This window comes from Poecilia reticulata, chromosome 20 (assembly GCF_904066995.2).
Source record: "Poecilia reticulata chromosome 20, P_reticulata-male-v2, whole genome shotgun sequence".
NCBI lineage: Eukaryota > Metazoa > Chordata > Actinopteri > Cyprinodontiformes > Poeciliidae > Poecilia > Poecilia reticulata.
This window is the reverse complement of record NC_088849.1, coordinates 2,644,590-2,662,406: the sequence shown is the minus strand read 5'-3', so window position 1 is coordinate 2,662,406 and position 17,817 is coordinate 2,644,590. Positions and strand designations below refer to the sequence as shown.

Below are 17,817 nucleotides of genomic sequence, written 5' to 3'. Positions count from 1 at the left end.
TGACAATAAAGGCTTCCTTTTTCCAGTTCAAAGCACTGCGATGGCCGGGAATCGAACCCGGGTCAACTGCATGGCAAGCAGCTATGTTCACCACTATACCACCATCGCTACAGGAGGCAATTGTTACATTGTGTTGAATTTTTCGTCACTAAAACCATATTTAGAACAGAATTTAACAATATATACACTGTTTTTGAAGTACACAGCACTGCGATGGCCGGGAATTTAACCCGGGTCAACTGCTTGGAAGGCAGCTATGCTCACCACTATACCACAATAGCAACAGGAGGTAATTGTGAAATTTTTCTGCAGGACATCCAGATATAGACAAGATACTGACGTTAAATGGAACCTTTTTCCGGTTCAAAGCACTGCGATGGCCGGGAATCGAACCCGGGTAAACTGCTTGGAAGGCAGCTATGCTCACCACTATACCACCATCGCTACAGAAGGTAATTGTGAAATTCTGTGAAATTTTTCTGCAGGACATCCAGATATGGAAAAGATAGTGACAATAAAGGCTTCCTCTTTCGGGTTCAAAGCACTGCGATGGCCGGGAATCGAACCCGGGTCAACTGCATGGCAAGCAGCTATGTTCACCACTATACCACCATCGCTACAGGAGGCAGTTGTTACATTGTGTTGAATTTTTCGTCATTAAAACCATATTTAGAACAGAATTTGACAATATATACACTGTTTTTGAAGTACAAAGCACTGTGATGGCCGGGAATCGAACCCGGGTCAACTGCTCGGAAGCCAGCTATTTTCGACACTATACCACCATCGCAACAGGAGGTAATTGTGAAATTCTTCTGCAGGACATCCAGATATACACAAGATACTGACGATAAATGCAACCTTTTTCCGGTTCAAAGCACTGCGATGGCCGGGAATCGAACCCGGGTCAACTGCTTGGAAGGCAGCTATGCTCACCACTATACCACCATCGCTACAGTAGGCAATTGTTACATTGTGTTGAATTTTTCGTCACTAAAACCATATTTAGAACAGAATTTGACAATATATACACTGTTTTTGAGGTACAAAGCACTGCGATGGCCGGGAATCGAACCCGGGTCAACTGCTTGGCAAGCAGCTATGTTCACCACTATACCACCATCGCTACAGGAGGAAATTGTTACATTGTGTTGAATTTTTCGTCACTAAAACCATATTTAGAACAGAATTTGACAATATATACACTGTTTTTGAAGTACAAAGCACTGCGATGGCCGGGAATTTAACCCGGGTCAACTGCTTGGAAGGCAGCTATGCTCACCACTATACCACAATAGCAACAGGAGGAAATTGTGAAATTTTTCTGCAGGACATCCAGATATAGACAAGATACTGACGATAAATGGAACCTTTTTCCGGTTCAAAGCACTGCGATGGCCGGGAATCGAACCCAGGTCAACTGCTTGGAAGGCAGCTATGCTCACCACTATACCACCATCGCTACAGGATGTAATTGTGAAATTCTGTGAAATTTTTCTGCATGACATCCAGATATAGACAAGATACTGACGATAAATGCATCCTTTTTCCGGTTCAAAGCACTGCGATGGCCGGGAATCGAACCCGGGTCAACTGCTTGGAAGGCAGCTATGCTCACCACTATACCACCATCGCTACAGGAGGTAATTGTGAAATTCTGTGAAATTTTTCTGCAGGACATCCAGATATGGAAAAGATAGTGACAATAAAGGCTTCCTTTTTCCAGTTCAAAGCACTGCGATGGCCGGGAATCGAACCCGGGTCAACTGCATGGCAAGCAGCTATGTTCACCACTATACCACCATCGCTACAGGAGGCAATTGTTACATTGTGTTGAATTTTTCGTCACTAAAACCATATTTAGAACAGAATTTAACAATATATACACTGTTTTTGAAGTACACAGCACTGCGATGGCCGGGAATTTAACCCGGGTCAACTGCTTGGAAGGCAGCTATGCTCACCACTATACCACAATAGCAACAGGAGGTAATTGTGAAATTTTTCTGCAGGACATCCAGATATAGACAAGATACTGACGTTAAATGGAACCTTTTTCCGGTTCAAAGCACTGCGATGGCCGGGAATCGAACCCGGGTAAACTGCTTGGAAGGCAGCTATGCTCACCACTATACCACCATCGCTACAGAAGGTAATTGTGAAATTCTGTGAAATTTTTCTGCAGGACATCCAGATATGGAAAAGATAGTGACAATAAAGGCTTCCTCTTTCGGGTTCAAAGCACTGCGATGGCCGGGAATCGAACCCAGGTCAACTGCATGGCAAGCAGCTATGTTCACCACTATACCACCATCGCTACAGGAGGCAGTTGTTACATTGTGTTGAATTTTTCGTCATTAAAACCATATTTAGAACAGAATTTGACAATATATACACTGTTTTTGAAGTACAAAGCACTGTGATGGCCGGGAATCGAACCCGGGTCAACTGCTCGGAAGCCAGCTATTTTCGACACTATACCACCATCGCAACAGGAGGTAATTGTGAAATTCTTCTGCAGGACATCCAGATATACACAAGATACTGACGATAAATGCAACCTTTTTCCGGTTCAAAGCACTGCGATGGCCGGGAATCGAACCCGGGTCAACTGCTTGGAAGGCAGCTATGCTCACCACTATACCACCATCGCTACAGTAGGCAATTGTTACATTGTGTTGAATTTTTCGTCACTAAAACCATATTTAGAACAGAATTTGACAATATATACACTGTTTTTGAGGTACAAAGCACTGCGATGGCCGGGAATCGAACCCGGGTCAACTGCTTGGCAAGCAGCTATGTTCACCACTATACCACCATCGCTACAGGAGGAAATTGTTACATTGTGTTGAATTTTTCGTCACTAAAACCATATTTAGAACAGAATTTGACAATATATACACTGTTTTTGAAGTACAAAGCACTGCGATGGCCGGGAATTTAACCCGGGTCAACTGCTTGGAAGGCAGCTATGCTCACCACTATACCACAATAGCAACAGGAGGAAATTGTGAAATTTTTCTGCAGGACATCCAGATATAGACAAGATACTGACGATAAATGGAACCTTTTTCCGGTTCAAAGCACTGCGATGGCCGGGAATCGAACCCGGGTCAACTGCTTGGAAGGCAGCTATGCTCACCACTATACCACCATCGCTACAGGATGTAATTGTGAAATTCTGTGAAATTTTTCTGCATGACATCCAGATATAGACAAGATACTGACGATAAATGCATCCTTTTTCCGGTTCAAAGCACTGCGATGGCCGGGAATCGAACCCGGGTCAACTGCTTGGAAGGCAGCTATGCTCACCACTATACCACCATCGCTACAGGAGGTAATTGTGAAATTCTGTGAAATTTTTCTGCAGGACATCCAGATATGGAAAAGATAGTGACAATAAAGGCTTCCTTTTTCCAGTTCAAAGCACTGCGATGGCCGGGAATCGAACCCGGGTCAACTGCATGGCAAGCAGCTATGTTCACCACTATACCACCATCGCTACAGGAGGCAATTGTTACATTGTGTTTAGTTTTTCGTCACTAAAACCATATTTAGAACAGAATTTAACAATATATACACTGTTTTTGAGGTACAAAGCACTGCGATGGCCGGGAATCGAACCCTCGTCAACTGCTTGGAAGGCAGCTATGCTCACCACTATACCACCATCGCAACAGGAGGTAATTGTGAAATTTTTCTGCAGGACATCCAGATATAGACAATATACTGACGATAAATGCAACCTTTTTCCGGTTCAAAGCACTGCGATGGCCAGGAATCGAACCCGGGTCAACTGCTTGGAAGGCAGCTATGCTCACCACTATACCACCATCGCTACAGGAGGTAATTGTGAAATTCTGTGAAATTTTTCTGCATGACATCCAGATATAGACAAGATACTGACGATAAATGCATCCTTTTTCCGGTTCAAAGAACTGCGATGGCCGGGAATCGAACCCGGGTCAACTGCTTGGAAGGCAGCTATGCTCACCACTATACGACAATAGCAACAGGAGGTAATTGTGAAATTTTTCTGCAGGACATCCAGATATAGACAAGATACTGACGATAAATGGAACCTTTTTCCGGTTCAAAGCACTGCGATGGCCGGGAATCGAACCCGGGTCAACTGCTTGGAAGGCAGCTATGCTCACCACTATACCACCATCGCTACAGGAGGTAATTGTGAAATTCTGTGAAATTTTTCTGCAGGACATCCAGATATGGAAAAGATAGTGACAATAAAGGCTTCCTTTTTCCAGTACAAAGCACTGCGATGGCCGGGAATTTAACCCGGGTCAACTGCTTGGAAGGCAGCTATGCTCACCACTATACCACAATAGCAACAGGAGGTAATTGTGAAATTTTTCTGCAGGACATCCAGATATAGACAAGATACTGACGATAAATGGAACCTTTTTCCGGTTCAAAGCACTGCGATGGCCGGGAATCGAACCCGGGTCAACTGCTTGGAAGGCAGCTATGCTCACCACTATACCACCATCGCTACAGGATGTAATTGTGAAATTCTGTGAAATTTTTCTGCATGACATCCAGATATAGACAAGATACTGACGATAAATGCATCCTTTTTCCGGTTCAAAGCACTGCGATGGCCGGGAATCGAACCCGGGTCAACTGCTTGGAAGGCAGCTATGCTCACCACTATACCACCATCGCTACAGGAGGTAATTGTGAAATTCTGTGAAATTTTTCTGCAGGACATCCAGATATGGAAAAGATAGTGACAATAAAGGCTTCCTTTTTCCAGTTCAAAGCACTGCGATGGCCGGGAATCGAACCCGGGTCAACTGCATGGCAAGCAGCTATGTTCACCACTATACCACCATCGCTACAGGAGGCAATTGTTACATTGTGTTTAGTTTTTCGTCACTAAAACCATATTTAGAACAGAATTTAACAATATATACACTGTTTTTGAGGTACAAAGCACTGCGATGGCCGGGAATCGAACCCTCGTCAACTGCTTGGAAGGCAGCTATGCTCACCACTATACCACCATCGCAACAGGAGGTAATTGTGAAATTTTTCTGCAGGACATCCAGATATAGACAATATACTGACGATAAATGCAACCTTTTTCCGGTTCAAAGCACTGCGATGGCCAGGAATCGAACCCGGGTCAACTGCTTGGAAGGCAGCTATGCTCACCACTATACCACCATCGCTACAGGAGGTAATTGTGAAATTCTGTGAAATTTTTCTGCATGACATCCAGATATAGACAAGATACTGACGATAAATGCATCCTTTTTCCGGTTCAAAGAACTGCGATGGCCGGGAATCGAACCCGGGTCAACTGCTTGGAAGGCAGCTATGCTCACCACTATACCACAATAGCAACAGGAGGTAATTGTGAAATTTTTCTGCAGGACATCCAGATATAGACAAGATACTGACGATAAATGGAACCTTTTTCCGGTTCAAAGCACTGCGATGGCCGGGAATCGAACCCGGGTCAACTGCTTGGAAGGCAGCTATGCTCACCACTATACCACCATCGCTACAGGAGGTAATTGTGAAATTCTGTGAAATTTTTCTGCAGGACATCCAGATATTGAAAAGATAGTGACAATAAAGGCTTCCTTTTTCCAGTACAAAGCACTGCGATGGCCGGGAATTTAACCCGGGTCAACTGCTTGGAAGGCAGCTATGCTCACCACTATACCACAATAGCAACAGGAGGTAATTGTGAAATTTTTCTGCAGGACATCCAGATATAGACAAGATACTGACGATAAATGGAACCTTTTTCCGGTTCAAAGCACTGCGATGGCCGGGAATCGAACCCGGGTCAACTGCTTGGAAGGCAGCTATGCTCACCACTATACCACCATCGCTACAGGATGTAATTGTGAAATTCTGTGAAATTTTTCTGCATGACATCCAGATATAGACAAGATACTGACGATAAATGCATCCTTTTTCCAGTTCAAAGCACTGCGATGGCCGGGAATCGAACCCGGGTCAACTGCTTGGAAGGCAGCTATGCTCACCACTATACCACCATCGCTACAGGAGGTACTTGTGAAATTCTGTGAAATTTTTCTGCTGGACATCCAGATATGGAAAAGATAGTGACAATAAAGGCTTCCTTTTTCCGGTTCAAAGCACTGCGATGGCCGGGAATCGAACCCGGGTCAACTGCATGGCAAGCAGCTATGTTCACCACTATACCACCATCGCTACTGGAGGCAATTGGTATATTGTGTTGAATTTTTCGTCACTAAAACCATATTTAGAACAGAATTTAACAATATATACACTGTTTTTTAAGGTACAAAGCACTGCGATAGCCGGGAATCGAACGCGGGTCAACTGATTGGAAGGCAGCTATGCTCACCACTATACCACCATCGCTACAGGAGGCAATTGTTACATTGTGTTGAATTTTTCGTCACTAAAACCATATTTAGAACAGAATTTGACAATATATACACTGTTTTTGAGGTACAAAGCACTGCGATGGCCGGGAATCGAACCCGGGTCAACTGCTTGGAAGGCAGCTATGCTCACCACTATACCACCATCGCTACAGGAGGAAATTGTTACATTGTGTTGAATTTTTCGTCACTAAAACCATATTTAGAACAGAATTTGACAATATATACACTGATTTTGAAGTACAAAGCACTGCGATGGCCGGGAATCGAACCCGGGTCAACTGCTTGGAAGGCATCTATGCTCACCACTATACCAACAGGAGGTAATTGTGAAATTTTTCTGCAGGACATCCAGATATAGACAAGATACTGACGTTAAATGGAACCTTTTTCCGGTTCAAAGCACTGCGATGGCCGGGAATCGAACCCGGGTAAACTGCTTGGAAGGCAGCTATGCTCACCACTATACCACCATCGCTACAGAAGGTAATTGTGAAATTCTGTGAAATTTTTCTGCAGGACATCCAGATATGGAAAAGATAGTGACAATAAAGGCTTCCTCTTTCGGGTTCAAAGCACTGCGATGGCCGGGAATCGAACCCGGGTCAACTGCATGGCAAGCAGCTATGTTCACCACTATACCACCATCGCTACAGGAGGAAATTGTTACATTGTGTTGAATTTTTCGTCACTAAAACCATATTTAGAACAGAATTTGACAATATATACACTGATTTTGAAGTACAAAGCACTGCGATGGCCGGGAATCGAACCCGGGTCAACTGCTTGGAAGGCATCTATGCTCACCACTATACCAACAGGAGGTAATTGTGAAATTTTTCTGCAGGACATCCAGATATAGACAAGATACTGACGTTAAATGGAACCTTTTTCCGGTTCAAAGCACTGCGATGGCCGGGAATCGAACCCGGGTAAACTGCTTGGAAGGCAGCTATGCTCACCACTATACCACCATCGCTACAGAAGGTAATTGTGAAATTCTGTGAAATTTTTCTGCAGGACATCCAGATATGGAAAAGATAGTGACAATAAAGGCTTCCTCTTTCGGGTTCAAAGCACTGCGATGGCCGGGAATCGAACCCGGGTCAACTGCATGGCAAGCAGCTATGTTCACCACTATACCACCATCGCTACAGGAGGCAGTTGTTACATTGTGTTGAATTTTTCGTCATTAAAACCACATTTAGAACAGAATTTGACAATATATACACTGTTTTTGAAGTACAAAGCACTGTGATGGCCGGGAATCGAACCCGGGTCAACTGCTCGGAAGCCAGCTATTTTCGACACTATACCACCATCGCAACAGGAGGTAATTGTGAAATTCTTCTGCAGGACATCCAGATATACACAAGATACTGACGATAAATGCAACCTTTTTCCGGTTCAAAGCACTGCGATGGCCGGGAATCGAACCCGGGTCAACTGCTTGGAAGGCAGCTATGCTCACCACTATACCACCATCGCTACAGTAGGCAATTGTTACATTGTGTTGAATTTTTCGTCACTAAAACCATATTTAGAACAGAATTTGACAATATATACACTGTTTTTGAGGTACAAAGCACTGCGATGGCCGGGAATTGAACCTGGGTCAACTGCTTGGCAAGCAGCTATGTTCACCACTATACCACCATCGCTACAGGAGGAAATTGTTACATTGTGTTGAATTTTTCGTCACTAAAACCATATTTAGAACAGAATTTGACAATATATACACTGTTTTTGAAGTACAAAGCACTGCGATGGCCGGGAATTTAACCCGGGTCAACTGCTTGGAAGGCAGCTATGCTCACCACTATACCACAATAGCAACAGGAGGTAATTGTGAAATTTTTCTGCAGGACATCCAGATATAGACAAGATACTGACGATAAATGGAACCTTTTTCCGGTTCAAAGCACTGCGATGGCCGGGAATCGAACCCGGGTCAACTGCTTGGAAGGCAGCTATGCTCACCACTATACCACCATCGCTACAGGATGTAATTGTGAAATTCTGTGAAATTTTTCTGCATGACATCCAGATATAGACAAGATACTGACGATAAATGCATCCTTTTTCCGGTTCAAAGCACTGCGATGGCCGGGAATCGAACCCGGGTCAACTGCTTGGAAGGCAGCTATGCTCACCACTATACCACCATCGCTACAGGAGGTACTTGTGAAATTCTGTGAAATTTTTCTGCTGGACATCCAGATATGGAAAAGATAGTGACAATAAAGGCTTCCTTTTTCCGGTTCAAAGCACTGCGATGGCCGGGAATCGAACCCGGGTCAACTGCATGGCAAGCAGCTATGTTCACCACTATACCACCATCGCTACTGGAGGCAATTGGTATATTGTGTTGAATTTTTCGTCACTAAAACCATATTTAGAACAGAATTTAACAATATATACACTGTTTTTTAAGGTACAAAGCACTGCGATAGCCGGGAATCGAACGCGGGTCAACTGATTGGAAGGCAGCTATGCTCACCACTATACCACCATCGCTACAGGAGGCAATTGTTACATTGTGTTGAATTTTTCGTCACTAAAACCATATTTAGAACAGAATTTGACAATATATACACTGTTTTTGAGGTACAAAGCACTGCGATGGCCGGGAATCGAACCCGGGTCAACTGCTTGGAAGGCAGCTATGCTCACCACTATACCACCAGCGCTACAGGAGGCAATTGTTACATTGTGATGAATTTTTCGTCACTAAAACCATATTTAGAACAGAATTTGACAATATATACACTGTTTTTGAGGTACAAAGCACTGCATCGGCGGGGAATTGAACTGGGGTAAACTGCTTGCAAGGATGCTATGCTCACCACTATACCACCATCGCTACAGGAGGTAATTGTGACATTCTGTGAAATTTTTCTGCAGGACATCCAGATACAGACAAGATATGCATCCTTTTTCCAGTTCAAAGAACTGCGATGGCCGAGAATCGAACACGAGTGAACTGCTTGGCAAGCAGCTATGTTCACCACTATACCACCATCGCTACAGGAGGCAAATGTTACATTGTGTTGAATTTTTCGTCACTAAAACCATATTTAGAATAGAATTTTGAAATATACACACTGTTTTTGAGCTACAAAGCTCTGCGATGGCCAGGAATCGAACTCAGGTCAACTGCTCGGAAGCCAGCTATTTTTGACACTATACCACCATCGCTACAGGAGGCAATTGTTACATTGTGTTGAATTTTTCGTCACTAAAACCATATTTAGAACAGAATTTAACAATATATACACTGTTTTTGAGGTACAAAGCACTGCGATGGCCGGGAATCGAACCCCGTCAACTGCTTGGAAGGCAGCTATGCTCACCACTATACCACAATAGCAACAGGAGGTAATTGTGAAATTTTTCTGCATGACATCCAGATATAGACAAGATACTGACGATAAATGCATCCTTTTTCCGGTTCAAAGCACTGCCATGGCCGGGAATCGAACCCGGGTCAACTGCTTGGAAGGCAGCTATGCTAACCACTATACCACCATCGCTTCAGGAGATAGTCATGACATTCGGTGAAATTTTTCTGCAGGACATCCAGATATGGAAAAGATAGTGACAATAAAGGCTTCCTTTTTCCAGTTCAAAGCACTGCGATGGCCGGGAATCGAACCCGGGTCAACTGCATGGCAAGCAGCTATGTTCACCACTATACCACCATCGCTACAGGAGGCAATTGTTACATTGTGTTGAATTTTTCGTCACTAAAACCATATTTAGAACAGAATTTAACAATATATACACTGTTTTTGAAGTACACAGCACTGCGATGGCCGGGAATTTAACCCGGGTCAACTGCTTGGAAGGCAGCTATGCTCACCACTATACCACAATAGCAACAGGAGGTAATTGTGAAATTTTTCTGCAGGACATCCAGATATAGACAAGATACTGACGTTAAATGGAACCTTTTTCCGGTTCAAAGCACTGCGATGGCCGGGAATCGAACCCGGGTAAACTGCTTGGAAGGCAGCTATGCTCACCACTATACCACCATCGCTACAGAAGGTAATTGTGAAATTCTGTGAAATTTTTCTGCAGGACATCCAGATATGGAAAAGATAGTGACAATAAAGGCTTCCTCTTTCGGGTTCAAAGCACTGCGATGGCCGGGAATCGAACCCGGGTCAACTGCATGGCAAGCAGCTATGTTCACCACTATACCACCATCGCTACAGGAGGCAGTTGTTACATTGTGTTGAATTTTTCGTCATTAAAACAATATTTAGAACAGAATTTGACAATATATACACTGTTTTTGAAGTACAAAGCACTGTGATGGCCGGGAATCGAACCCGGGTCAACTGCTCGGAAGCCAGCTATTTCGACACTATACCACCATCGCAACAGGAGGTAATTGTGAAATTCTTCTGCAGGACATCCAGATATACACAAGATACTGACGATAAATGGAACCTTTTTCCGGTTCAAAGCACTGCGATGGCCGGGAATCGAACCCGGGTCAACTGCTTGGAAGGCAGCTATGCTCACCACTATACCACCATCGCTACAGTAGGCAATTGTTACATTGTGTTGAATTTTTCGTCACTAAAACCATATTAGAACAGAATTTGACAATATATACACTGTTTTTGAGGTACAAAGCACTGCGATGGCCGGGAATCGAACCCTGGTCAACTGCTTGGCAAGCAGCTATGTTCACCACTATACCACCATCGCTACAGGAGGAAATTGTTACATTGTGTTGAATTTTTCGTCACTAAAACCATATTTAGAACAGAATTTGACAATATATACACTGATTTTGAAGTACAAAGCACTGCGATGGCCGGGAATTTAACCCGGGTCAACTGCTTGGAAGGCAGCTATGCTCACCACTATACCACAATAGCAACAGGAGGTAATTGTGAAATTTTTCTGCAGGACATCCAGATATAGACAAGATACTGACGATAAATGGAACCTTTTTCCGGTTCAAAGCACTGCGATGGCCGGGAATCGAACCCGGGTCAACTGCTTGGAAGGCAGCTATGCTCACCACTATACCACCATCGCTACAGGATGTAATTGTGAAATTCTGTGAAATTTTTCTGCATGACATCCAGATATAGACAAGATACTGACGATAAATGCATCCTTTTTCCGGTTCAAAGCACTGCGATGGCCGGGAATCGAACCCGGGTCAACTGCTTGGAAGGCAGCTATGCTCACCACTATACCACCATCGCTACAGGAGGTAATTGTGAAATTCTGTGAAATTTTTCTGCAGGACATCCAGATATGGAAAAGATAGTGACAATAAAGGCTTCCTTTTTCCAGTTCAAAGCACTGCGATGGCCGGGAATCGAACCCGGGTCAACTGCATGGCAAGCAGCTATGTTCACCACTATACCACCATCGCTACAGGAGGCAATTGTTACATTGTGTTTAGTTTTTCGTCACTAAAACCATATTTAGAACAGAATTTAACAATATATACACTGTTTTTGAGGTACAAAGCACTGCGATGGCCGGGAATCGAACCCTCGTCAACTGCTTGGAAGGCAGCTATGCTCACCACTATACCACCATCGCAACAGGAGGTAATTGTGAAATTTTTCTGCAGGACATCCAGATATAGACAATATACTGACGATAAATGCAACCTTTTTCCGGTTCAAAGCACTGCGATGGCCAGGAATCGAACCCGGGTCAACTGCTTGGAAGGCAGCTATGCTCACCACTATACCACCATCGCTACAGGAGGTAATTGTGAAATTCTGTGAAATTTTCTGCATGACATCCAGATATAGACAAGATACTGACGATAATGCATCCTTTTTCCGGTTCAAAGAACTGCGATGGCCGGGAATCGAACCCGGTCAACTGCTTGGAAGGCAGCTATGCTCACCACTATACCACATAGCAACAGGAGGTAATTGTGAAATTTTCTGCAGGACATCCAGATATAGACAAGATACTGACGATAAATGGAACCTTTTTCCGGTTCAAAGCACTGCGATGGCCGGGAATCGAACCCGGGTCAACTGCTTGGAAGCAGCTATGCTCACCACTATACCACCATCGCTACAGGAGGTAATTGTGAAATTCTGTGAAATTTTTCTGCAGGACATCCAGATATGGAAAAGATAGTGACAATAAAGGCTTCCTTTTCCAGTACAAAGCACTGCGATGGCCGGAATTTAACCCGGGTCAACTGCTTGGAAGGCAGCTATGCTCACCACTATACCACAATAGCAACAGGAGTAATTGTGAAATTTTTCTGCAGGACATCCAGATATAGACAGATACTGACGATAAATGGAACCTTTTTCCGGTTCAAAGCACTGTGATGGCCGGGAATCGAACCCGGGTCAACTGCTTGGAAGCCAGCTATGTTCACCACTATACCACCATCGCTACAGGAGGAAATTGAGAAATTTTTCTGCATGACATCCAGATATAGACAAGATACTGACGATAAATGCATCCTTTTTCCGGTTCAAAGCACTGCGATGGCCGGGAATCGAACCCGGGTCAACTGCTTGGAAGGCAGCTATGCTCACCACTATACCACCATCGCTACAGGAGGTACTTGTGAAATTCTGTGAAATTTTTCTGCTGGACATCCAGATATGGAAAAGATAGTGACAATAAAGGCTTCCTTTTTCCGGTTCAAAGCACTGCGATGGCCGGGAATCGAACCCGGGTCAACTGCATGGCAAGCAGCTATGTTCACCACTATACCACCATCGCTACAGGAGGCAATTGTTACATTGTGTTGAGTTTTTCGTCACTAAAACCATATTTAGAACAGAATTTAACAATATATACACTGTTTTTGAGGTACAAAGCACTGCGATGGCCGGGAATCGAACCCTCGTCAACTGCTTGGAAGGCAGCTATGCTCACCACTATACCACCATCGCAACAGGAGGTAATTGTGAATTTTTCTGCAGGACATCCAGATATAGACAATATACTGACGATAATGCAACTTTTTCCGGTTCAAAGCACTGCGATGGCCAGGAATCGAACCCGGGTCAACTGCTTGGAAGGCAGCTATGCTCACCACTATACCACCATCGCTACAGGAGGAATTGTGAATTCTGTGAATTTTTCTGCATGACATCCAGATATAGACAGATACTGACGATAATGCATCCTTTTTCCGGTTCAAAGAACTGCGATGGCCGGGAATCGAACCCGGGTCAACTGCTTGGAAGGCAGCTATGCTCACCACTATACCACAATAGCAACAGGAGGTAATTGTGAATTTTTCTGCAGGACATCCAGATATAGACAGATACTGACGATAAATGGAACCTTTTTCCGGTTCAAGCACTGCGATGGCCGGGAATCGAACCCGGGTCAACTGCTTGGAAGGCAGCTATGCTCACAACTATACCACCATCGCTACAGGATGTAATGTGAAATTCTGTGAAATTTTTCTGCATGACATCCAGATATAGACAAGATACTGATGATAATTCATCCTTTTTCCGGTTCAAAGCACTGCGATGGCGGGATCGACCCGGGTCAACTGCTTGGAGGCAGCTATGCTCACCACATACCACCATCGCTACAGGAGTATTGTGAAATTCTGTGAAATTTCTGCAGGACATCCAATATGGAAAAGATAGGACAATAAGGCTTCCTTTTCCAGTTCAGCACTGCGATGGCCGGGAATCGAACCGGGTCAACTGCTGGAAGCAGCTATGTTCACCACTATACCACCATCGCTACAGGAGGCAATTGTTACATTGTGTTGAATTTTCGTCACTAAAACCATATTTAGAACAGAATTTAACAATATATACACTGTTTTTGAGGTACAAAGCACTGCGATGGCCGGGATCGAACCCGTCAACTGCTTGGAAGGCAGCTATGCTCACCACTATACCACCATCGCAACAGGAGTAATTGTGAAATTTTTCTGCAGGACATCCAGATATAGACAAGATACTGACGATAAATGCAACCTTTTTCCGGTTCAAAGCACTGCGATGGCCGGGAATCGAACCCGGGTCAACTGCTTGGAAGGCAGCTATGCTCACCACTATACCACCATCGCTACAGGAGGTAATTGTGAAATCTGTGAAATTTCTGCAGGACATCCAGATATAGACAAGATACTGACATAAATGCATCCTTTTTCCGGTTCAAAGAACTGCGATGGCCGGGAATCGAACCCGGTCAACTGCTTGGAAGGCAGCTATGCTCACCACTATACCACCATCGCTACAGGAGGTAATTTTGTGAAATTTTTCTGCAGGACATAAGATATAGACATATTGACGATAAATGCAACCTTTTTCCGGTTCAAAGCACTGCGATGGCCGGAATCGAACCCGGGTCAACTGCTTGGAAGGCAGCTATGTCACCACTATACCACCATCGCTACAGGAGGTAATTGTAATTCTTGTGAATTTTCTGCAGGACATCCAGATATAGACAAGATACTGACGATAAATGCATCCTTTTTCCGGTTCAAAGCACTGCGATGGCCGGGAATCGAACCCGGGTCAACTGCTTGGAAGGCAGCTATGCTCACCACTATCCAATAGCAAACAGGAGGTAATTGTGAAATTTTTCTGCAGGACATCCAGATATAGACAAATACTGACGATAAATGGAACCTTTTTCGGTTCAAAGCACTGCGATGGCCGGGAATCGAACCCGGAGTCAACTGCTTGGAAGGCAGCTATGCTCACCACTATACCACCATCGCTACAGGATGTAATTGTGAATTCTGTGAAATTTTTCTGCATGACATCCAGATATAGACAAATACTGACGATAAATGCATCCTTTTTCCGTCAAAGCACTGCGATGGCCGGGAATCGAACCCGGGTCAACTGCTTGGAGGCAGCATGCTCACCACTATACCACCATCGCTACAGGAGGTAATTGTTGAATTCTGTGAAATTTTTCTGCAGGACATCCAGATATAGACAAAAGATGATAAATGCATCCTTTTTCCGGTTCAAAGCACTGCGATGGCCGGGAATCGAACCCGGGTCAACTGCTTGGAAGGCAGCTATGCTCACCACTATACACCATCGCTTACAGGAGGTGAATTCGGTTGAAATTTCTTCTGCAGGACATCCAGAATGACAGATAATGACAATAATGCATCCTTTTTCCGGTTCAAAGCACTGCGATGGCCGGGATCGAACCCGGGTCAACTGCTTGGCAAGGCAGCTATGCTCACCACTTACCACCATCGCTACAGGAAATTTACATTGTGTTGAATTTTTCGTCACTAAAACCATATTTAGACAGAATTGACAATATATACCACTGTTTTGAGTAAAGCACTGCGATGGCCGGGAATCGAAACCCGGGTCAACTGCTTGGAAGGCAGCTATGCTCACCACTATACCAACAGGAGGTAATTGTGAAATTTTTGCAGGACATCCAGATTATAGACAATATGACGATAAATATAACCTTTTTGGTCAAAGCACTGCGATGGCGGGAATCGAACCCGGGTCAACTGCTGGAAGCAGCTATGCTCACCACTATACCACCATCGCTACAGGAGGTAATTGTGAATTTGTGAAATTTTCTGCAGGACATCCAGATATAGAAGATTGACATAAAGGCTTTTTTCGGTTCAAAGCACTGCGATGGCCGGGAATCGAACCCGGGTCAACTGCTTGGAAGCAGCTATGCTCACCACTATACCACCATCGCTACAGAGGAATTGTTACTTGTGTGAATTTTTCGTCATTAAACCATATTTAGAACAATTTGACAATACATACACTGTTTTCCGGTACAAAGCACTGCGATGGCCGGGAATCGAACCCGGGTCAACTGTTGGCAAGCAGCTATGTTCACACTATACCACCATCGCTACAGGAGAAATGTACATTGTGTTGAATTTTTCTCACTAAAACCATATTTAGAACAGAATTTGACAATATATACACTGTTTTTGAATTACAAAGCACTGCGATGGCGGGAATCGAACCCGGGTCAACTGCTTGGAAGGCAGCTAGCTCACCACTATACCACCATCGCAACAGGAGGTAATTTGTGAAATTTTTCTGCAGGACATCCAGATATGAAACAGATTACTGACGATAATGCACCTTTTTCGGTTCAAAGCACTGCGATGGCCGGGAATCGAACCCGGGTCAACTGCTTGGAAGGCAGCTATGCTCACCACTATACCACCATCGCTACAGGAGGCAATTGTTACATGTGTTGAAATTTTTCGTCACTAAAACCATATTTAGACAGATTGACAATATACACTTTTTTGGGTACAAAGCACTGCGATGGCGGAATCGAACCCGGGTCAACTGCTTGGCAAGCAGCTATGTTCACCACTATACCACCATCGCTACAGGAGGAATTGTTACATTGTGTTGAATTTTTCGTCACTAAACCCATATTTAGAACAGAATTTGACAATATATACACTGTTTTTGAGGTACAAAGCACTGCGATGGCCGGGAATCGAACCCGGGTCAACTGCTTGGAAGCAGCTATGTTCACCACTTACCACATCGCTACAGGAGAAATTGTTACATTGTGTGAATTTTTCGTCACTAAACCATATTTAGAACAGAATTTGACATATATACATGATTTTTGAAGTACAAAGCACTGCGATGGCCGGGAATCGAACCCGGGTCAACTGCTTGGCAAGCAGCTATGCTCACCACTATACCACCATCGCTACAGGAGATAGTCATGAACATTCGTGTAAATTTTCTGCAGGAACATCCAGATTTATAGACAAGATAATGACAATAAATGCATCCTTTTTCCGGTTCAAAGCACTGCGATGGCCGGAATCGAACCCGGGTCAACTGCTTGGCAAGGCAGCTATGCTCACCACTATACCACCATCACAGGAGCAATTGTTAGTGTTGTGAATTTTTCGGCAGTAAAACATATTTAGACGAATTTGAAATACACACTGTTTTTTGAGCACAAAGCACTGCGATGGCGGGAATTGAACCGGGTCAACTGCTGGAAGGCAGCTATTTTGACACTATACCACCATCGCTACAGGAGGTTGTGAAAATTCTGTTGAAATTTTTCTGCAGGGAACGTATAGAATAGATACAGACGATAAATGCATCCTTTTTCCGGTTCAAAGCACTGCGATGGCGGGAATCGAACCCGGGTCAACTGCTTGGAAGGCAGCTATGCTCACCACTATACCACCCATCGCAAACAGGAGGTAATTGTGAAATTTTTTTCTGCAGGACATCCAGATATAGACAAGATACTGACGATAATGCACCCTTTTTCCGGTTCAAAGCACTGCGATGGCCGGGAATCGAACCCGGGTCAACTGCTTGGAAGGCAGCTATGCTCACCACTATACCACCATCGCTACAGGAGGCATTGTTAATTGTGTGAATTTTTCGTCACTAAAACCATATTTAGAAACAGATAT

General features: G+C 44.2%; 46 non-coding genes across 46 annotated transcripts; all 46 read right to left on the bottom strand.

Annotated features, from left to right (window-relative positions):
* Positions 1–36: 36 nt before the first annotated feature.
* On the bottom strand, positions 37–108 carry trnag-gcc (transfer RNA glycine (anticodon GCC)). Its single transcript has one exon. It is a non-coding gene; the product is annotated as a tRNA-Gly (tRNA).
* A 264-nt stretch (positions 109–372) lies between these two features.
* Positions 373–444, bottom strand: trnag-ucc (transfer RNA glycine (anticodon UCC)). Its single transcript has one exon. It is a non-coding gene; the product is annotated as a tRNA-Gly (tRNA).
* A 101-nt stretch (positions 445–545) lies between these two features.
* trnag-gcc (transfer RNA glycine (anticodon GCC)) lies at positions 546–617 on the bottom strand. The gene has a single exon. It is a non-coding gene; the product is annotated as a tRNA-Gly (tRNA).
* A 264-nt stretch (positions 618–881) lies between these two features.
* trnag-ucc (transfer RNA glycine (anticodon UCC)) lies at positions 882–953 on the bottom strand. The gene has a single exon. It is a non-coding gene; the product is annotated as a tRNA-Gly (tRNA).
* Positions 954–1,054: 101 nt separating this feature from the next.
* trnag-gcc (transfer RNA glycine (anticodon GCC)) lies at positions 1,055–1,126 on the bottom strand. Its single transcript has one exon. It is a non-coding gene; the product is annotated as a tRNA-Gly (tRNA).
* Positions 1,127–1,390: 264 nt separating this feature from the next.
* Positions 1,391–1,462, bottom strand: trnag-ucc (transfer RNA glycine (anticodon UCC)). The gene has a single exon. It is a non-coding gene; the product is annotated as a tRNA-Gly (tRNA).
* Positions 1,463–1,563: 101 nt separating this feature from the next.
* trnag-ucc (transfer RNA glycine (anticodon UCC)) lies at positions 1,564–1,635 on the bottom strand. Its single transcript has one exon. It is a non-coding gene; the product is annotated as a tRNA-Gly (tRNA).
* A 101-nt stretch (positions 1,636–1,736) lies between these two features.
* Positions 1,737–1,808, bottom strand: trnag-gcc (transfer RNA glycine (anticodon GCC)). The gene has a single exon. It is a non-coding gene; the product is annotated as a tRNA-Gly (tRNA).
* Positions 1,809–2,072: 264 nt separating this feature from the next.
* trnag-ucc (transfer RNA glycine (anticodon UCC)) lies at positions 2,073–2,144 on the bottom strand. Its single transcript has one exon. It is a non-coding gene; the product is annotated as a tRNA-Gly (tRNA).
* A 101-nt stretch (positions 2,145–2,245) lies between these two features.
* Positions 2,246–2,317, bottom strand: trnag-gcc (transfer RNA glycine (anticodon GCC)). The gene has a single exon. It is a non-coding gene; the product is annotated as a tRNA-Gly (tRNA).
* Positions 2,318–2,581: 264 nt separating this feature from the next.
* trnag-ucc (transfer RNA glycine (anticodon UCC)) lies at positions 2,582–2,653 on the bottom strand. Its single transcript has one exon. It is a non-coding gene; the product is annotated as a tRNA-Gly (tRNA).
* A 101-nt stretch (positions 2,654–2,754) lies between these two features.
* Positions 2,755–2,826, bottom strand: trnag-gcc (transfer RNA glycine (anticodon GCC)). Its single transcript has one exon. It is a non-coding gene; the product is annotated as a tRNA-Gly (tRNA).
* A 264-nt stretch (positions 2,827–3,090) lies between these two features.
* trnag-ucc (transfer RNA glycine (anticodon UCC)) lies at positions 3,091–3,162 on the bottom strand. The gene has a single exon. It is a non-coding gene; the product is annotated as a tRNA-Gly (tRNA).
* Positions 3,163–3,263: 101 nt separating this feature from the next.
* On the bottom strand, positions 3,264–3,335 carry trnag-ucc (transfer RNA glycine (anticodon UCC)). The gene has a single exon. It is a non-coding gene; the product is annotated as a tRNA-Gly (tRNA).
* Positions 3,336–3,436: 101 nt separating this feature from the next.
* Positions 3,437–3,508, bottom strand: trnag-gcc (transfer RNA glycine (anticodon GCC)). The gene has a single exon. It is a non-coding gene; the product is annotated as a tRNA-Gly (tRNA).
* Positions 3,509–4,108: 600 nt separating this feature from the next.
* Positions 4,109–4,180, bottom strand: trnag-ucc (transfer RNA glycine (anticodon UCC)). Its single transcript has one exon. It is a non-coding gene; the product is annotated as a tRNA-Gly (tRNA).
* Positions 4,181–4,444: 264 nt separating this feature from the next.
* trnag-ucc (transfer RNA glycine (anticodon UCC)) lies at positions 4,445–4,516 on the bottom strand. The gene has a single exon. It is a non-coding gene; the product is annotated as a tRNA-Gly (tRNA).
* Positions 4,517–4,617: 101 nt separating this feature from the next.
* trnag-ucc (transfer RNA glycine (anticodon UCC)) lies at positions 4,618–4,689 on the bottom strand. The gene has a single exon. It is a non-coding gene; the product is annotated as a tRNA-Gly (tRNA).
* A 101-nt stretch (positions 4,690–4,790) lies between these two features.
* Positions 4,791–4,862, bottom strand: trnag-gcc (transfer RNA glycine (anticodon GCC)). The gene has a single exon. It is a non-coding gene; the product is annotated as a tRNA-Gly (tRNA).
* Positions 4,863–5,462: 600 nt separating this feature from the next.
* Positions 5,463–5,534, bottom strand: trnag-ucc (transfer RNA glycine (anticodon UCC)). The gene has a single exon. It is a non-coding gene; the product is annotated as a tRNA-Gly (tRNA).
* A 264-nt stretch (positions 5,535–5,798) lies between these two features.
* trnag-ucc (transfer RNA glycine (anticodon UCC)) lies at positions 5,799–5,870 on the bottom strand. Its single transcript has one exon. It is a non-coding gene; the product is annotated as a tRNA-Gly (tRNA).
* Positions 5,871–5,971: 101 nt separating this feature from the next.
* On the bottom strand, positions 5,972–6,043 carry trnag-ucc (transfer RNA glycine (anticodon UCC)). Its single transcript has one exon. It is a non-coding gene; the product is annotated as a tRNA-Gly (tRNA).
* A 101-nt stretch (positions 6,044–6,144) lies between these two features.
* Positions 6,145–6,216, bottom strand: trnag-gcc (transfer RNA glycine (anticodon GCC)). The gene has a single exon. It is a non-coding gene; the product is annotated as a tRNA-Gly (tRNA).
* A 275-nt stretch (positions 6,217–6,491) lies between these two features.
* On the bottom strand, positions 6,492–6,563 carry trnag-ucc (transfer RNA glycine (anticodon UCC)). Its single transcript has one exon. It is a non-coding gene; the product is annotated as a tRNA-Gly (tRNA).
* Positions 6,564–6,992: 429 nt separating this feature from the next.
* On the bottom strand, positions 6,993–7,064 carry trnag-gcc (transfer RNA glycine (anticodon GCC)). Its single transcript has one exon. It is a non-coding gene; the product is annotated as a tRNA-Gly (tRNA).
* A 429-nt stretch (positions 7,065–7,493) lies between these two features.
* trnag-gcc (transfer RNA glycine (anticodon GCC)) lies at positions 7,494–7,565 on the bottom strand. The gene has a single exon. It is a non-coding gene; the product is annotated as a tRNA-Gly (tRNA).
* A 264-nt stretch (positions 7,566–7,829) lies between these two features.
* On the bottom strand, positions 7,830–7,901 carry trnag-ucc (transfer RNA glycine (anticodon UCC)). The gene has a single exon. It is a non-coding gene; the product is annotated as a tRNA-Gly (tRNA).
* Positions 7,902–8,002: 101 nt separating this feature from the next.
* trnag-gcc (transfer RNA glycine (anticodon GCC)) lies at positions 8,003–8,074 on the bottom strand. Its single transcript has one exon. It is a non-coding gene; the product is annotated as a tRNA-Gly (tRNA).
* Positions 8,075–8,338: 264 nt separating this feature from the next.
* Positions 8,339–8,410, bottom strand: trnag-ucc (transfer RNA glycine (anticodon UCC)). The gene has a single exon. It is a non-coding gene; the product is annotated as a tRNA-Gly (tRNA).
* A 101-nt stretch (positions 8,411–8,511) lies between these two features.
* On the bottom strand, positions 8,512–8,583 carry trnag-ucc (transfer RNA glycine (anticodon UCC)). Its single transcript has one exon. It is a non-coding gene; the product is annotated as a tRNA-Gly (tRNA).
* A 101-nt stretch (positions 8,584–8,684) lies between these two features.
* On the bottom strand, positions 8,685–8,756 carry trnag-gcc (transfer RNA glycine (anticodon GCC)). Its single transcript has one exon. It is a non-coding gene; the product is annotated as a tRNA-Gly (tRNA).
* A 1,118-nt stretch (positions 8,757–9,874) lies between these two features.
* Positions 9,875–9,946, bottom strand: trnag-ucc (transfer RNA glycine (anticodon UCC)). Its single transcript has one exon. It is a non-coding gene; the product is annotated as a tRNA-Gly (tRNA).
* A 101-nt stretch (positions 9,947–10,047) lies between these two features.
* trnag-gcc (transfer RNA glycine (anticodon GCC)) lies at positions 10,048–10,119 on the bottom strand. The gene has a single exon. It is a non-coding gene; the product is annotated as a tRNA-Gly (tRNA).
* A 437-nt stretch (positions 10,120–10,556) lies between these two features.
* Positions 10,557–10,628, bottom strand: trnag-gcc (transfer RNA glycine (anticodon GCC)). Its single transcript has one exon. It is a non-coding gene; the product is annotated as a tRNA-Gly (tRNA).
* A 263-nt stretch (positions 10,629–10,891) lies between these two features.
* On the bottom strand, positions 10,892–10,963 carry trnag-ucc (transfer RNA glycine (anticodon UCC)). The gene has a single exon. It is a non-coding gene; the product is annotated as a tRNA-Gly (tRNA).
* A 100-nt stretch (positions 10,964–11,063) lies between these two features.
* trnag-gcc (transfer RNA glycine (anticodon GCC)) lies at positions 11,064–11,135 on the bottom strand. The gene has a single exon. It is a non-coding gene; the product is annotated as a tRNA-Gly (tRNA).
* A 264-nt stretch (positions 11,136–11,399) lies between these two features.
* On the bottom strand, positions 11,400–11,471 carry trnag-ucc (transfer RNA glycine (anticodon UCC)). The gene has a single exon. It is a non-coding gene; the product is annotated as a tRNA-Gly (tRNA).
* Positions 11,472–11,572: 101 nt separating this feature from the next.
* trnag-ucc (transfer RNA glycine (anticodon UCC)) lies at positions 11,573–11,644 on the bottom strand. The gene has a single exon. It is a non-coding gene; the product is annotated as a tRNA-Gly (tRNA).
* Positions 11,645–11,745: 101 nt separating this feature from the next.
* On the bottom strand, positions 11,746–11,817 carry trnag-gcc (transfer RNA glycine (anticodon GCC)). Its single transcript has one exon. It is a non-coding gene; the product is annotated as a tRNA-Gly (tRNA).
* A 1,089-nt stretch (positions 11,818–12,906) lies between these two features.
* trnag-ucc (transfer RNA glycine (anticodon UCC)) lies at positions 12,907–12,978 on the bottom strand. Its single transcript has one exon. It is a non-coding gene; the product is annotated as a tRNA-Gly (tRNA).
* Positions 12,979–13,079: 101 nt separating this feature from the next.
* On the bottom strand, positions 13,080–13,151 carry trnag-gcc (transfer RNA glycine (anticodon GCC)). The gene has a single exon. It is a non-coding gene; the product is annotated as a tRNA-Gly (tRNA).
* A 1,246-nt stretch (positions 13,152–14,397) lies between these two features.
* Positions 14,398–14,469, bottom strand: trnag-ucc (transfer RNA glycine (anticodon UCC)). The gene has a single exon. It is a non-coding gene; the product is annotated as a tRNA-Gly (tRNA).
* A 584-nt stretch (positions 14,470–15,053) lies between these two features.
* trnag-ucc (transfer RNA glycine (anticodon UCC)) lies at positions 15,054–15,126 on the bottom strand. The gene has a single exon. It is a non-coding gene; the product is annotated as a tRNA-Gly (tRNA).
* Positions 15,127–16,514: 1,388 nt separating this feature from the next.
* On the bottom strand, positions 16,515–16,586 carry trnag-ucc (transfer RNA glycine (anticodon UCC)). The gene has a single exon. It is a non-coding gene; the product is annotated as a tRNA-Gly (tRNA).
* A 430-nt stretch (positions 16,587–17,016) lies between these two features.
* trnag-gcc (transfer RNA glycine (anticodon GCC)) lies at positions 17,017–17,088 on the bottom strand. The gene has a single exon. It is a non-coding gene; the product is annotated as a tRNA-Gly (tRNA).
* A 594-nt stretch (positions 17,089–17,682) lies between these two features.
* Positions 17,683–17,754, bottom strand: trnag-ucc (transfer RNA glycine (anticodon UCC)). The gene has a single exon. It is a non-coding gene; the product is annotated as a tRNA-Gly (tRNA).
* Between the last annotated feature and the right edge of the window lie 63 nt (positions 17,755–17,817).